We start from the raw sequence: 15,033 nt of genomic DNA, 5'->3' as shown, positions 1-15,033 counted from the left end.
AATTAACTTGATTTCCATTTTGCTTTGTGCTACCAATTTGTATACCACAAAAATGAAACCACCTGAGAATTACCAATGGAGAATAAGAGAACTGTCTTTTTCCCCTAGACTTAAAATGGACATGCTTTAAAGTATTCACTAAAATTCTTAGAGTCTGGCACAATTTTCTCCTCATTATTCTGCCACATATTTTCTTTGAAATAAATGTGATTACTCTGTATAAAAGCTGAAAAAAAATCATTATTCAAAATTATAATGGCACCCAAGCCATTTGATTAGTTAATTTTCTGCAATGGAGTGTACCTAAGAAAAAGTCAGTTGGGATTTGAGAGAAATCTGAATTACAGAATAAAGGAAAATAAATTACTTTTTTGTTGTGAAAAATTTCAAACATCCAGAAAAATTTAGCGAATAGTATGACAGATATCCATTGACCTAATACCTAGAATTCAGAAATACTATTGCCATCTCATGTTTTGAAATGATCATCATTTTCCTTCTCAATCCCACTCACCTCCCTTCTTCCTCAGAAAAATCATTCTGTTATTTGCTATGCATTTTCTTCTTGAATACCTTTATTCTTTTGACCAATTATGTATATCTCTATAGTATCAGTTTGGCTCTTTGATGTTTAAGTAGATGACATCATAATGCATGTGTCATTCTCCAACTCCTCTCAAAAATATTTTTAGATCACCATTTTTATTCATATAATATCTTCGTTCTTTTTGACTACTTTATAGTGTTTCATCATGTGACTATACTTCAAATTAATTACTCATTTGCTATTTCACTGGTGGCTCAGTGGTAAAGAATCTCCTGGCAATGCAGGAGACATGTGTTCAATCCTTGGGTCAGGAAGATCCCCTGGAGCAGGAAATGGTTACCCTCTCCAGTATTCTTGCCTGGAGAATCCCCATGGACAGAGGAGCCTATGGGCTACAGTCCATGAGGTCACAAAAGAGTCAAACACGACTTAGAAACTAAACAACAACAAATCTGATGAACATTTAAGTTATTGTCACATTTTTTTTACTTTGGTATTACAGATTTGTGGTGTACATCTTTTTCACACGTCCCCTTGTGTATTTGTATGAGTTTGTCTAAGGTTTATATGTCTAAATGGAATTGGTGCATGCATGATAAGTTGCTTCAGTTGTGTCTGACTGTGTGACCCCCTGGACTATAGCCGAAAATCTCCTCTGTCCATAGGATTCTCCAGGCAAGGATACTGGGGTGTCTGTCCTCCTTTAGGGTGTCTTTCCATGCCCTCCTCCAGGGTATCTTCCCGACCCAGGGATTGAACCCACGTCTCTTATGCCTCCTTCATTGACAGGTGGGTTCTTTACCACTATCGCCATATGGAAGTGAAAGTAGCTCAGTCGTGACCAACTCTTCGAGACCCCCATGGACTATACAGTCCGTGGAATTCTCTAGGCCAGAATACTAGAGTGGGAAGCCGTTCCTTTCTCCAGGGGATCTTCCCAACTCAGGAATCAAACCCAGGTCTCCCGCATTGCAGGTGGATTCTTTAATGGCTGAGCCACCAGGGAAGCCCAAGAATACCAGAGTGGGTAGCCTATCCCTTCTCCAGCGGATCTTCCCAACCCAGGAATCGAACCGGCGTCTCCTGCGTTGCAGGCAGATTCTTTACCAACTAAGCTATGAGGGAATCCCAGCGCCATATATATAAAAAATAGCTATTAGCATTTTGTCTGGCATATTTTCAGTTTCTAATAGTTTTCTTTCATTTAATTTTATATTAAAGTGTTTATTTTAAATGGTAATGATGTGTTAAAAGACGTACATGGTGTGGTTCTGACTTACTTTTTGCACCAAATGGCTATCAAGTGATGGTGATAGCATCCCTTACAAAATTATATTTTCTTTTCCCCTTGCTCTGAAAAGTTTCCTTGATCATACATTAAGTAATTATGTATAGCCAGATCTATTTCTAGACTCCCCGCTCTGTTATGCTGATGTATAAGTCTATTTTTGTACCAGTAAATCCTTCACTTATATGAGGTGAGCTCAAATTTCCTCTCTAGAACCTTTGCCTCTCCAGCCTAAACATTCCCAGTTCCTTCAATTGCTCCCCTTGTATTTAGCAACCAACCCCTCCCACAACCCCATGAGGGCCAAAGCCCAGCAACTGGGAGGTAGCTGACTAGGACTACCAGTACCTTTAAGTTGACTCATTTAGGTAAAGAAGTGCATAGATCAGGGCAGCACCCAGGCAAGAAAGGAGAATAATGAACCCTTACATTAAAATAATAGTTTTTCCCCTGGCAAGCACTTTCTTGTTTCTCATCTCCTTTAATAAGCAGAATAGCTAACAGAGAGTAAGAGCCTTCTAGGGTTCAAATCCCACTGTTTTCTTGTAGTGTGACCTTGGACAAGTTTGTTAAATTCTCTGAGCCTTATTTTCCTTGACTCTAAAATGAAGATATACATGGCATCTACTTTAAATTATTGTAAAGATGAAGTGCATAATCCATGAATGAACACATGGTAAGTACTTGCTAATATAAGCCAGGATTGTTACTGCTAAAATATCAGTGAAATAGATTTATTATTTCATTTAGTTTTTGTTGTTGTTGTTTAGTTACTAAGTCATGTCTGAGTGTTTGCGACCCCATGGACTGTAGCCTGCCAGGCTCCTCTGTCCATGGAATTTTCCAGGCAAGAATACTGGAGTGGCTGGCCATTTCCTTCTCCAGGGGATCTTTGACCCAGGGATTGAACCCATGTCTCCTGCATCAGCAAGGCAAATTCTTTACCACTGAGCCATTTAGCATTTGGAGATAATTATTAGTGTACATTTAATTTAAAGTTGGATGAATGGGAAAGATTAAATAACTTTCCTAAAGGCACCAACTAATAGAAGTGCTGGAGGTGGAGATCTTACCTCATGTGTCTAACTCCAAGGTCTGGGCTGTTTCTCGTAGATAGCACTACCTCATGGCATGATGTTAGATACTTAGAACTGGTTCTTTGGGTTCGGCGACAGTTACGTAAGTGAAGCTGCAAATTCTTAGGTAAATATAAGGTTCAAATATATGATTATCTTGAGATTTCCTTTTGGTTTCAACATGAAAAGCCATTAGATTAACAGGAAGCAGATATATAGTTTGATCTTAATCTATAAATTTGCTGATGTGGAAACCTAGTCTTTTCAAACTAAGTATTACTCCACCTTGGAGAAGGCAATGGCAACCCACTCCAGTACTCTTGCCTGGAAAATCCCATGGACGGAGGAGCCTGGTAGGCTGCAGTACATGGGGTTGCAAAGAGTTGGACAAGACTGAGCGACTTCACTTTCACTTTTCACTCCCCTGCATTGGAGAAGGAAATGGCAACCCACTCCAGTGTTCTTGCCTGGAGAATCCCAGGGACAGCGGAGTCTGGTTGGCTGCCATCTATGGGGTCTCACAGAGTCGGACACGACTGAAGCAACTTAGCAACAGCAGCAGCAGCATTACTCTACCTGCAGCTCCAGGCGGCAGTGACATAGGTCCAGAAGCATTTGTCATCCCCACAGGGTGCCAGGGGAAGCAGCATTGTGCTCTCAGAAGGCCCAGGGCCGGGAGGGAGGCGGGGAGAAAGGGCCATGTTAGCAGCCTGTGCACGCAACTGCCAAGTCAAACAACACCAGAAAGTCTAATTTTAGCCCTCTCAGCCTTGGCATTGTCCCTTTTAGCCAAGATATTTTTCCTGCACCTCAAAAAAGTGCTTTGTTCCAGCCTTACTGGGTGCTTCACAAAGACCCAGCAAGGACAGGGTGAGCATAATTCAGAAATTATGGAATTATGGAAATACATCAGAGATAGGAACCTCGATGGGAGGGTCAGCTCTCTCTGCAGGGAATTTTGGGTAAATATGCTCTTTCCATTCCCCTTCCAAAACCCCAAGGTGGGCGGTGTGGTTGCCTCCTCTTCTCTAGCTGCTTTGTGAAGCTTCTGATGGCTGCTCATCCCCAGGTGTCTTTGCTCCTTCTTGCTGGGACTTGCAAGTCACTCTCTCTTCATTCCTGCCTAATAAAGCCCACTCCTTTCCACATGCCTGGGTCTTATTTTCTCTCCTGAGGTGTCCTGGAAAGTGCCTACATGGAGAGCTAGAAACACTTGCCCATTTCGCAAACTGCCTCTGTGGTTTGTCCCAGTGAATTAGGTGAATTCTTCCATAGAACTTTTGGAGATGAGAAAATGGAAGTTCAAAGAGGAAGCCAACTTACAGGAAAACGTGGGCAGAATTGGGACTGAAAACCTAGCTCTCGTGTTTTAAGAAAAGGCATGGTCACATTAACCTATCAAAGCACAGAAAACCCACACAGGTCTTTGGGGAGGCCCTGGGTACTTTTCCTGAGGATGTAAATGGGTTTCATGGCCAAAAGTTCCAGATTGAGAACCCTGTGTGGTGGTCTTTTGTTGTTGGTGTTTAATCGCTCAGTCCTGTCTGACTCTTTCGTGACTCCATAAACTGTAGCCCGCCAGGCTGTCTCCTCTGTCTGTGGAATTCTCCATACAAAAGTACTAGAGTGGGTTGCCATTTCCTTCTCTCGGGGATATTCTGACCCAGGGATTGAATCCACATCTCATGAATTTGTGGGTGGGTTCTTTACCCCTGAGCCACCAAGGAAGCCCCATGGTGGTCTTTACCTTCAGGCAAATCACCATTTCCTTATTTCTTAGGAAGATGGCAGGGAAGCTTCATCCCAGACACATCCAGAGATACCACTACTTCCAAAACCTTTGTAAGGGACGAAGGACCCATTCTGCCCCATGGGTCCTTGGTTAAGATAGATTAACTGGAGAAAAACAGAAGTTTAATAACATGTATAACTCCTTATACAAGCAAAATATCCAAAAAATTGAGGAACTTTCTGAAATGGTCCAAACCATCCCCTTAAATACCATCTCCAGCTAAGGATAAAGAAGATATTGGTGGGAAGGAAAGCCAGATGTGGGACGCTATGTTGGGGAGGCAAAGCTCAGTAAACAGGGTATGGTGATGCAGATTTAAGTCAGTTGCCTTCTCCACTGATAACAGTTCCTGGAGATTTAGTCATTGTCCTCTTCTGCTTAGAGAGGGAGACACCTTACAAATGGAGATATCCCTCAGAGATGTAAATGTCTGTTTCAGAAGAGTAACTTCTACTTGGTTTTCAGAGATTCTCCTATGTCTGGTGTTTATTAAAAGTAATCAGCCTAAAATAATCCTTATGCCAAAGAGGCATGTTTTGAGTGACAAATTCTATTCCCCTTCACCTCAGAGACTCTGACACACAGGGTTCCCCTCCCAACCTGTGTCTCCCAATCACTGCCTCTCCAGGGTGAATGTAGGTGAGGAGGCGACAGACTCGGGGTTCTTCTGAGCTTCTCTTCCATGTTCATCCCTTCACCCAGAGCTAACCCTGGCTTCAGAGCTACAGGTTTGTTGTCTCACCACACCTGGGCTTCCTCAAGGGGAAAGTGATTATCATGTTCTCCTTAGCATCCAGTTCAGACTGAACCCTGAAATATTGCTGTGAATTAATTGTTTGAAAAAAAAAAAAAAGTGGCTTTAACTGAAAGCACCATAAAAGTTCTCTTTCCACAGTTCCTGAGACTGATTGTTTTGTTAACAAAAGACATTTCATTTGTTAGTTGAAATTATTTATGTACTTTCTCTCTGATTATAAATGTTATATGTACACATTATAAAAATTCCAGAATGATTCTGAGCAGTGAAATATTACCATTCTACTGCCAGCAGTAATAATAACCACTGTTAAGACTTCATCATAAATTATGTACTGCCCTAACTTTCAGTGCACAATAACTTGAGCTTGAGCACATACAGAGTAAAAGCAAGACAATATGACATACAATGTTTTATGACTTGTGTTTTCTACTTAACAGTTTATTGCAATGTCTTCTCTCTTTTTTTTTCTTTTTTGGATCTCAAGAGCACACTTATGATAATCATATTCCTCTGTTCATGGCATGCAATCATCGTCTATATTATAAAGTCCCTCTGGTGTTTTATTACATATTTTTATCTTCTGCACTTACTTCCATTCTTCTCCTCCATTCTATTTTATTTAATGCATTTCTCAGTGAGTTTTTATCCTTGCATATATACAGTTGTTTTGTATATTTGTGTGTTTTAATTTAAATAAATGACACTGACACAATTCTAATTCATCCCAGTCAACATAGATCTACGTTACCACTTGTAATGGCTTTGTCATTTCCATTGTATAGTTCTACCAAAATCTATTTAACCAGTTGGTTTTTTGTTTTGATGGATACTTAGGTTATTTTTTTTTAATGTTTTTCTAAAATTATTTTAAACAATGATGGGGTAAACATTCTTTAGTATATGTCTCTGCAGAATTGTGATTATTTCCTTGCAATAATTTTGTGGGACCACTTTGTGAAAAATCCTTCATTCAGTTTTTTCATTTTTCATCTCCTAAAGTAGTTTTGTTACTGATTCCTAGAAGTTCCCCACCCCGCCATCCTCTTTCACTCTCTCTTTCTGTCTCTTTCTCCCAAAACTTTGCTGGTCTTTCTCTAATGGCACTAAGCACAGTTATTTTTGATCTGTTTCTTGCTTTTCATTCAGCTGATAAGCTCTAGCTCCTTGTCGACAGAGATCACGTCGTAATTAATTGATCCGACAACATTTTCTGGGCACCTGTTCAGAGCTAGGCTCTGAAGTGGATGCCAAGGGGAACATGACAGTCGACTTTCCCCTTGAGGAAGCCCAGGTCTGATGAGACAGCAGACATGCCTTATGGTGACCACGTCATGGACAGGTGGTGTGGTAACAGCAGTGTGTACAAGAGTCAAGGTGAGAAAGAGGAAACCAGACAACAAAGTCACTGACGAAGATCCCCATCTGTGTCTGGAGTAGACATTGGATTAACTGGCAGACCAAAGTGGACCTGATGGGACTGCCCTCAAAGTAAAAGAAACAGCTAGTGAATAGCCAGAGACGTTCAAGATGGTAAAGGAAGTTGGAGCACAGGGTGGGAGGGTGGACAGAAAGGTTCCTGGGTGGGGGCCAGAGTAGGTCCAGGTGAGGACTGATTCAGAATAAGGACAACAGGAGGCCACTGTGGGGTAAGGCAGAGCAGTGATGTGATTGGATTTCATGTTTTAGAGAAAAGGTCACTTTGTCTGTAGTGTGGAAGATGGATTTCAGGAGAGCAACACAGATGGATTTCAGTAGAGGCTGTTGTAATAATCAAAGTGAGAGATGATCCTGTCCTGAACTAAAGTAGAGGCAACAGAGAGAAGCAGATGGAACTTAAGAGACAATTAGGAAGTAGCGTCTACACACTATTTAACTGGATGATGGACTAGATATAGCATTACGAAGAAGAGGACAGAGTCCTGGGTAACCCCCAGCCTACATAAGAGACCCTGGGCAGGTGGTGAGGCCATTTACACAGTGAGGAGCACAGGAAGATATGTGGAGTTTGATATGGTTGTAGGACAAAGGTAGAGGGTATTTTCTCTAGTGTTCGGGAAAGGCTCACCATAGAATGAGATTTGAGAATCAGTTCCAGTTCCAGTTCAGTTGCTCAGTCGTGTCCAACTCTTTGCGACCCCATGAACCACAGCATGCCAGGCCTCCCTGTCCATCACCAACTCCCAGAGTCTACCCAAACCCATGTCCATTGAGTCAGTGATGCCATCCAACCATCTCATCCTCTGTCGTCCCCTTCTCCTGCCCTCAATCTTTCCTAGCACCAGGGTCTTTTCAAATGAGTCAGCTGTTCGCATCAGGTGGCCAAAGTATTGGAGTTTCAGCTTTAACATCAGTCCTTCCAATGAACACCCAGGACTGATCTGCTTTAGGATGGACTGGTTGGATCTCCTTGCAGTCCAAGGGACTCTCAAGAGTCTTCTCCAACACCACAGTTCAAAAGCATCAATTCTTCAGCGCTCAGCTTTCTTTCTAGTTCAACTCTCATATCCATACATGACTACTGGAAAAACCATAGCCTTCACTAGATGGACCTTGTTTGAGAAAGTAATTTCTCTGCTTTTTAATATGCTGTCTAGGTTTGTCATAACTTTCCTTCCAAGGAGTAAGTGTCTTTTAATTTCATGGCTGCAATCACCATCTGCAGTGATTTTGCTGCTGCTGCTGCTAAGTCGCTTCAGTCGTGTCTGACTCTGTGCGACCCCATAGATGGCAGCCCACCAGGCACTCCCGTCCCTGGGATTCTCCAGGCAAGAACACTGGAGTGGGTTGCTATTTCAGCCCCCAAAAATAAAGTCAGCCACTGTTTCCCCATCTATTTGCCATGAGGTGATGGGACCAGATGCCATGATCTTCGTTTTCTGAATGTTGAGCTTTAAGCCAACTTTTTCACTCTCCTCTTTCAATCAAGAGGCTCTTTAGTTCTTTTTCGCTTTCTGCCATAAGGGTAGTGTCATATGCATATCTGAAGTTATTGTATTTCTCCTGGCAATCTTGATTCCAGCTTGTGCTTCCTCCAGCCCAGCGTTTCTCATGATGTACTCTGCATATAAGTTAAATAAGCAGGGTGACAATATACAGCCTTGACGTACTCCTTTTCCTATTTAGAACCAGTCTGTTGTTCCATGTCCAGTTCTAACTGTTGCTTCCTGACCTGCATACAGGTTTCTCAAGAGGCAGGTCAGGTGGTCTGGTATTCCCATCTCCTTCAGAATTTTCCACAGTCTATTGTGATCCACACAGTCAAAGTCTTTGGCATAGTCAATAAAGCAGAAATAGATGTTTTTCTGAAACCCTCTTGCTTTTTTGATGATCCAGCGGATGCTAGCAATTTGATCTCTGGTTCCTCTGCCTTTTTCTAAAACCAGCTTGAACATGTTTACCTTTCTAATATATGTTAATATTGAATAAAACTTTGTTAAATAAATGAACAAATTAAATTTTAGTATCATATATCCTTCAAATGTAGAATAAGAAATGGCAAGCCGCTCCAGTATTCTTGCCTGGAAAATTCCATGGACAGAGGAGCCTGAAGGGCTATAGTCTTCTGCTGCTGCTGTTAAGTCACTTCAGTCGTGTCTGACTCTGTGCGACCCCATAGACAGCAGCCCACCAGGCTCCTCTGTCCCTGGGATTCTCCAGGCAAGAACACTGGAGTGGGTTGCCATTTCCTTCTCCAATGCATGAAAGTGAAAAGTGAAAGTGAAGTCGCTCAGTCATGTCTGACTCTTCACAACCCCGTGGACTGCAGCCTACCAGGCTCCTCCGTCCATGGGATTTTCCAGGCAAGAGTCCTGGAGTGGGGTGCCATTGCCTTCTCCAGGAGGGCTATAGTCTATAGGGTCGCAAATAGTCAACCACGACTGAGCATATCCTTCAAACGGACTTCCAGGTGGCACTAGTGACAAAGAAGCCACCTGCCAATGTAGGAAAAATAAGAGATGTGGATTTGATCCCTGGGTCAGAAAGATCCCCTAGAGAAGGGCATGGCAACCCACTCCAGTATTCTTGCCTGGGGGATCCCATGGACGGAGGAGCCTGGTGGGCTATAGTTCCATAGGGTAGCAAAGAGCTGGCCATGACCAAATCGAGTTGGCAGGCATGCACGCATCCTTTAAATAGAGCATTTTACTTCTATCAAGTCACGTTTGTCTGAGAATTTCCAAGTTCTCTGTATTTAAGGCCCACCAACATGAGTTAAAGTAATTTTAGAAATACTGTAGAGATAACATGGTAAGAGCAAATGGTTCTCAGAGGGGAAAGGCCACCAACTGAAGAGTCAGAAGACTTGCACGTCTCTGCCACGACTGGTAGACAGTTGGATGCATCCCTCGCCCCTTGGAGTATCTCCTTACTCTGCAGGCAAGGAGGGGCTCGCACCACTGATGCTCCAGGATGCTCCTAGCCCTGTGCCTAAGGATGTGCAGGTGACATCAGTGCCCCCGGTCTGTACTTCTCTCTCACAGCTCCCTGCCATTCAGAGATAAGGGCCATGGTTCTTCCCCACTGGGACTTGGCAGCACAGCCTGGAACACAATCTGTTGGACAGAAGGGGGTGATTATTAATGAAAGCGTTTCCTCTGTGACCTCACAGGACTAAGCGAGGCTCTTACACTGCCAGAGGCGGCCCGTTTCCTTTCACAGAAATCGCTGCTCAGAAACACATAGCATGGTCAGAGGCAAGACCCAGGGGGAAGTGAAAAATAAGACTCAGAAAAGTGGGCAGTGGCTTGAACAACTCCCAGATGAAAGGTTACCAGCTATTAATCAGCTCACATTCTGTTCAGTGGGTGAGCAAGGAATTGGATGGAAGCTTCACTCAACAGTTGAGGCTTCATCAGGATTGTGGAATCCTCAGATGACTTTCCTCTGTCAGGTTGGTTATGAAGCACTTTTACTAACAGGAAAGAAGCAAAGGAAATAGGACCACAGTAAAACTGTCCGTGTGTGACTATGTGTGTACTTCCATTTGGTGGTACTTGTGGTCAAAAACTCACCTGCCAATTTAGGAGACTTAAAAAGATGAGGGTTCAATCCCTGGGTCTGAAAGACCCTCTAGCGGAGGAGGTGGCAACCCACTCCAGCATAATTACCTGGGAAATCCCATGGACAGAGGAGCCTTGTGGGCTACAGTCCATAGGGTTGCAAAGAGTCAGACATGACTGAAGAAACTTAGCACCCATGCATGCATGCACGCATGCACGTACTTCTGTTTATGCACACCAGGCCTGGTGTAGGTGTCAAGGTTAGAATGACACCTTGGTGTCTAGACCTGAATCCTGAAATGTTGGCCTCTGCCTCTTCTGGAATAGCCCAGTTTCCTGGGTCCTATGCTGAGGGTAATAATAGCTACTGTTTGTTGAACGCCTGTTGTGTGGAAGGCACCGGTGGAAGGAATTCAGCATGTTATCTCATTAATTCTCATAACAGCTCAGTGAACCAATGTCATCATGTCCATTTGACAAATGAGGAAACCGAGGCTCCAGCGGGCAAGTAACTTGTCAAAAGTCACACACCTTATGTGCAGCAGGAGCTTCATTTGATCCCAGGTCTGACTCCAGCACACAAGCCCCACCCCCCACCACTAAACTTAAGTCCAAGTGCAAAATAAAAGAGGCACGTGGCATGATAGAAAGAGTAGGGGACCCACAAAATGAGGTCGAAGGGGAAACTGGGTCTGAGTAGAAACTTTCCCAAGGTCATAGCCCAGCACCTGGTCATGGAATGTGGCTTCTGAGTAGAAACTTTCCCAAGGTCGTAGCCCAGCACCTGGTCACGGAATGTGGCATTTCTAGGTGTTCAGGAAGTGTTCTCTGTGCGGAGAACATGAGGGGGAAGACGGCAGTTGAATCTGACCCTTAAGGGCTTATAAGGCCACTTGATTCCTCGAAGATCAGAGTCCCTGAGCACCTGGCCACCTAGTTACCAGATGGATTCAGTTTGGAACCACCTAGTCAGATCCAAGGGCTAATGTCCACTGGCAGCTCCTGTCCTGGGGTCAGGGTGGGCTGTCCCATCCAGCTGGTTCTCCAGGGCCCCTGCAGCTCTCAGACCCTCAGTTGCAGAAGGACAACTCAGGTGGTAACTTGACTAGGGGCAGCAGACACGGGCCTGGGGAGGAGTCCACTGTCCACACCTCGGTCATGGGATGCTCTTCCAAATCCTGCAGGGCCTAGAACCCTTGGCCCGTCTTAGCACCCGAGGATCACTGGCCTGGACATTGCAGCAGCCTCAAATCTTATTGCCAAGACTTGGTAGCCAGGGCGCCGCTAGAGCCTGTTACTAACTTGCTGTAGTCCCCAGGTTTAAGTCCCCTGACCTCCCGGGCTGCCTCTAGAAAGCAAAGGGATTGAGTCAGACGGTGGATCCCTGGGGCCCTCTTGTGCTTTCACCTTCGTGTGCGCATTTATTGTTCTTTCTGGAATAGAACTCTTGTCACTTGCCCTAACAGTGCCACTGCCACTGCCATGAAATGGAAATGAGGAAATGTTTTTCCTCATTTATGGCAAATCAAATAAGTACTCTTGCCTTATCTTGAGTCCTCAAGGATGTAATCTCTGCCCCCTGCCTGTTTCATGCTTGTGGGCTAGGACTTCTGCTGTCATCCCAGGAGGTTCCCAGTTAGAGGTAAGGTCAGCAGAGAATGCCCCGAGAAAGCCTGTCTCTCCCTTTCTGAAGCTGCTCTGGTCCCCAGAGGTGGCATGAAATGCCAGCCTATGATCAGCACTCTCCTTACCCTCTGGGAAATGCTGCTAGGGACTTGTAAGTACTTGGCTTTCAGGAGATGAAGATGAGAAGAACAGAAAGAACCAGAAGGACACATTTGCCTTTGTTAGAAAAGAAAACCCCACACAATGTACTGGGAAACTTTGAGGCTTAGTCTTCAGAGCTGTTTTAACAGTCTCTGGAAACTAGCAACCTAATGTCATTTGTTTATGGGATCCAAGAGGGGTGGTGATGGGGATTGTTTCAACATCCTGGCACGGAGAAAAACATGCCTCCTGGCTGATGGACTGTGTGTGTTTGGCATGAGGACAGTGTGCTGCGGGGCTGAGAGAGTGGGGGCACCCAGTTAGGTTGGGAGAGTCAGGGTTCTCATCATGGTCATGCCATCAGTTGTCCGTGTGATCCTGGAGGAACTTTTAATGCACCAACCTACAACCAGGGAGCTTAAAACAGAATAACCCAGAGGCAGGTCTTTACAAGCTTTGATCTTCCCTGGTTGTGTGATTTTTAAAACCTTAATGCTAGTCCCTCGACCTTGAAACCACATCAAGGATGCCAGATGGAAGGCATGAGGGATTAGAGACAGCAGGGTTATGTCTATGCTGCTGTGGGCATTTTCTACCTTGATTTTCGTTCATATTTTTCATCAGTGATTCCCAAATTGACTGAGAACCATATTTACCTGAGTTGCTTGTTCAAAGTACAAGTTTCCTTCTAAGTGAGGGTCTCTTGAAGCTGTATTTGTAACAAAATAACCAAGGATGATTCTTGTATGTAGGCAACTTAGGGACACATTGCCTAAGAATTTTCACCTGGGGACCAGTCACAGGTAAAATTGCCTGATGGGAATTTGTCTCTCTGTCCCTTGTGCTCCCTGGCTTTCAGCTGTGACTGTTCATCTCACCAACCCCCACATTCCAAGAGGTGTCTATTTCATCCCATTCTGAGCCCTTCAAGGCTGGAACCATGTCTTCTTTTTTACATTCCACTGTGCCCAGCACAGGGCCTTTTTCATAGATGATGCCTATAATGTCCACTGAACTGAGTTGCCCAGAGAGTTTCTATCTGCCTCAGTTAACCAGACCATTAGTCATTATTGGTACAAATCCATGCCTTTAGGGACAAGGAGGAGACGAGAATTTGTAGAGATGTGCCACAGAGAAGACAGCATGAAAACTGAGCCTTGCGGAAGGAGTAAGATTTAGGCAGGTGGTAAGAACAAGAAAGGGGAATCCAGGCAGAAGTTTAAGCGTGAGCAAAGCCAGGCTCCTCCAATTATTTCCACGTTCAGGTAAGGATCCCATGGCCCAGAAAGAAAGCCGGATGTAGCCTTTGGAGGCAAGCCAATTGGAAGTCTTTAACTTGTACTTTCATACTTACCAAACTTAGGTTGCAAATCAGGGATCACTGGGGTCTGAAGGACCTTAAAGATTATCTTGTGCAACTCATTCACTTTTCACTCATTCAGATCTGGCCCAGGTTACCTGACACTAGAACCACCTTAACTCCATTCAAGACTCCTTCCATACCGGGCACTGTTGTATGTTCCTTAGGCCTCCCACCTGAGCCCCTAAAGAGCTTTTGTCCTCCAATCTGAACTCTATTTCCAGGACTATTTCCCTATCAGTGGTGCTCACCCTGCTGTCCCCTGCATGTGAGGTGGCACCATCCCCAGCTCAGCCCCCCAGTCTTTACATGAGCCTCACCAAGACTCAGCCAGGCTGATGGCCAGGCTCCTGGGAGAAGCCAGGTGTGCCATTCTGGGTGCCTCAATGCACACAGCAAGCCTTGGTGTGATCTGAGAAGCTGGGCTTAGATGTCAGAGTAGGCAGGGGACAGGTTCAGGGCAATACACACACACACAAACACACATACACCATACAAAAATATATTTAATTTGAATCCTCTTCAAGACCGAAAGGGTCTGTGGAGGAAAGAGGGTCATGGGAGCTTCCCAGGCCTTCTGAGGGGTCTCTTCCCCCTTCTAGGAAGTTTCCTAGATCTCTCCTTAGAGCATTCTTACATGTGTCGCCTCTTCTGTGCTAGAAACCTGTTATCCAGACAGGGTAGGAAATGGATGAGAAGTGGCCAAACGCAAGACAGGAAGACCAATTAAGAGGTGGTTGCAGTATCCAGGTAAGAGATGACAGCAGTCTGGAAATCAGTGGGGTTTGAGACAACCCATTTACTCTGTACTTGTGGCTCAGCTAGTAAAGAATCCACCTGCAATGCGGGAGACCTGGGTTTGATCCCTGGCTTGGGAAGATCTCTTGGAGAAGGGAAAGGCAGTGTTCTGGCCTGGAGAATTCCATGGACTGTATAGTCCATGGGGTCGCAAAGAGTCAGACAGGACGGAGCCACTTTCACTTTTCAAGCTTTCTACTAGCTGTGGAGCTAAGGTAAATTACTTCATCTTTCTGAGGAGCTTCAAACTCCTCACTAATAAAAGGCATGATTATTATCTCTTCCTAACAGCATTGTTTGGAGAAGGCAATGGCAACCCACTCCAGTACTCTTGCCTGGAAAATCCCATGGATGGAGGAGCCTGGAAGGCTGCAGTCCATGGGGTTGCTGAGGGTTGGGCACGACTGAGCGACTTCACTTTCACTTTTCACTTTCATGCATTTGAGAAGGAAATGGCAACCCACTCCAGTGTTCTTGCTTGGAGAATCCCAAAGACGGGGGAGCCTGGTGGGCTGCCGTCTATGGGGTCGCACAGAGTCGGACACGACTGAAGCGACTTAGCAGCAGCAGCAGCAACAGCATTGTTATATGGGTAAATATTGTTACACAAAAGCCTTTTGCAAGCTGTAGTGTATAAATATGTGG

At 44.6% G+C, this 15,033-nt stretch overlaps 1 protein-coding gene across 2 annotated transcripts in view; it reads left to right on the top strand.

Annotated features, from left to right (window-relative positions):
* VSNL1 (visinin like 1) overlaps window positions 1-15,033 on the top strand; it is a 120,571-nt gene that overhangs the window by 30,899 nt on the left and 74,639 nt on the right. The window lies entirely within an intron of this gene.

The sequence above is a fragment of the Bubalus kerabau genome, chromosome 11 (genome assembly GCF_029407905.1).
Source record: "Bubalus kerabau isolate K-KA32 ecotype Philippines breed swamp buffalo chromosome 11, PCC_UOA_SB_1v2, whole genome shotgun sequence".
NCBI lineage: Eukaryota > Metazoa > Chordata > Mammalia > Artiodactyla > Bovidae > Bubalus > Bubalus kerabau.
The sequence above is the reverse complement of the archived record's forward strand: the minus strand, read 5'-3'. Positions and strand labels throughout refer to the sequence as shown.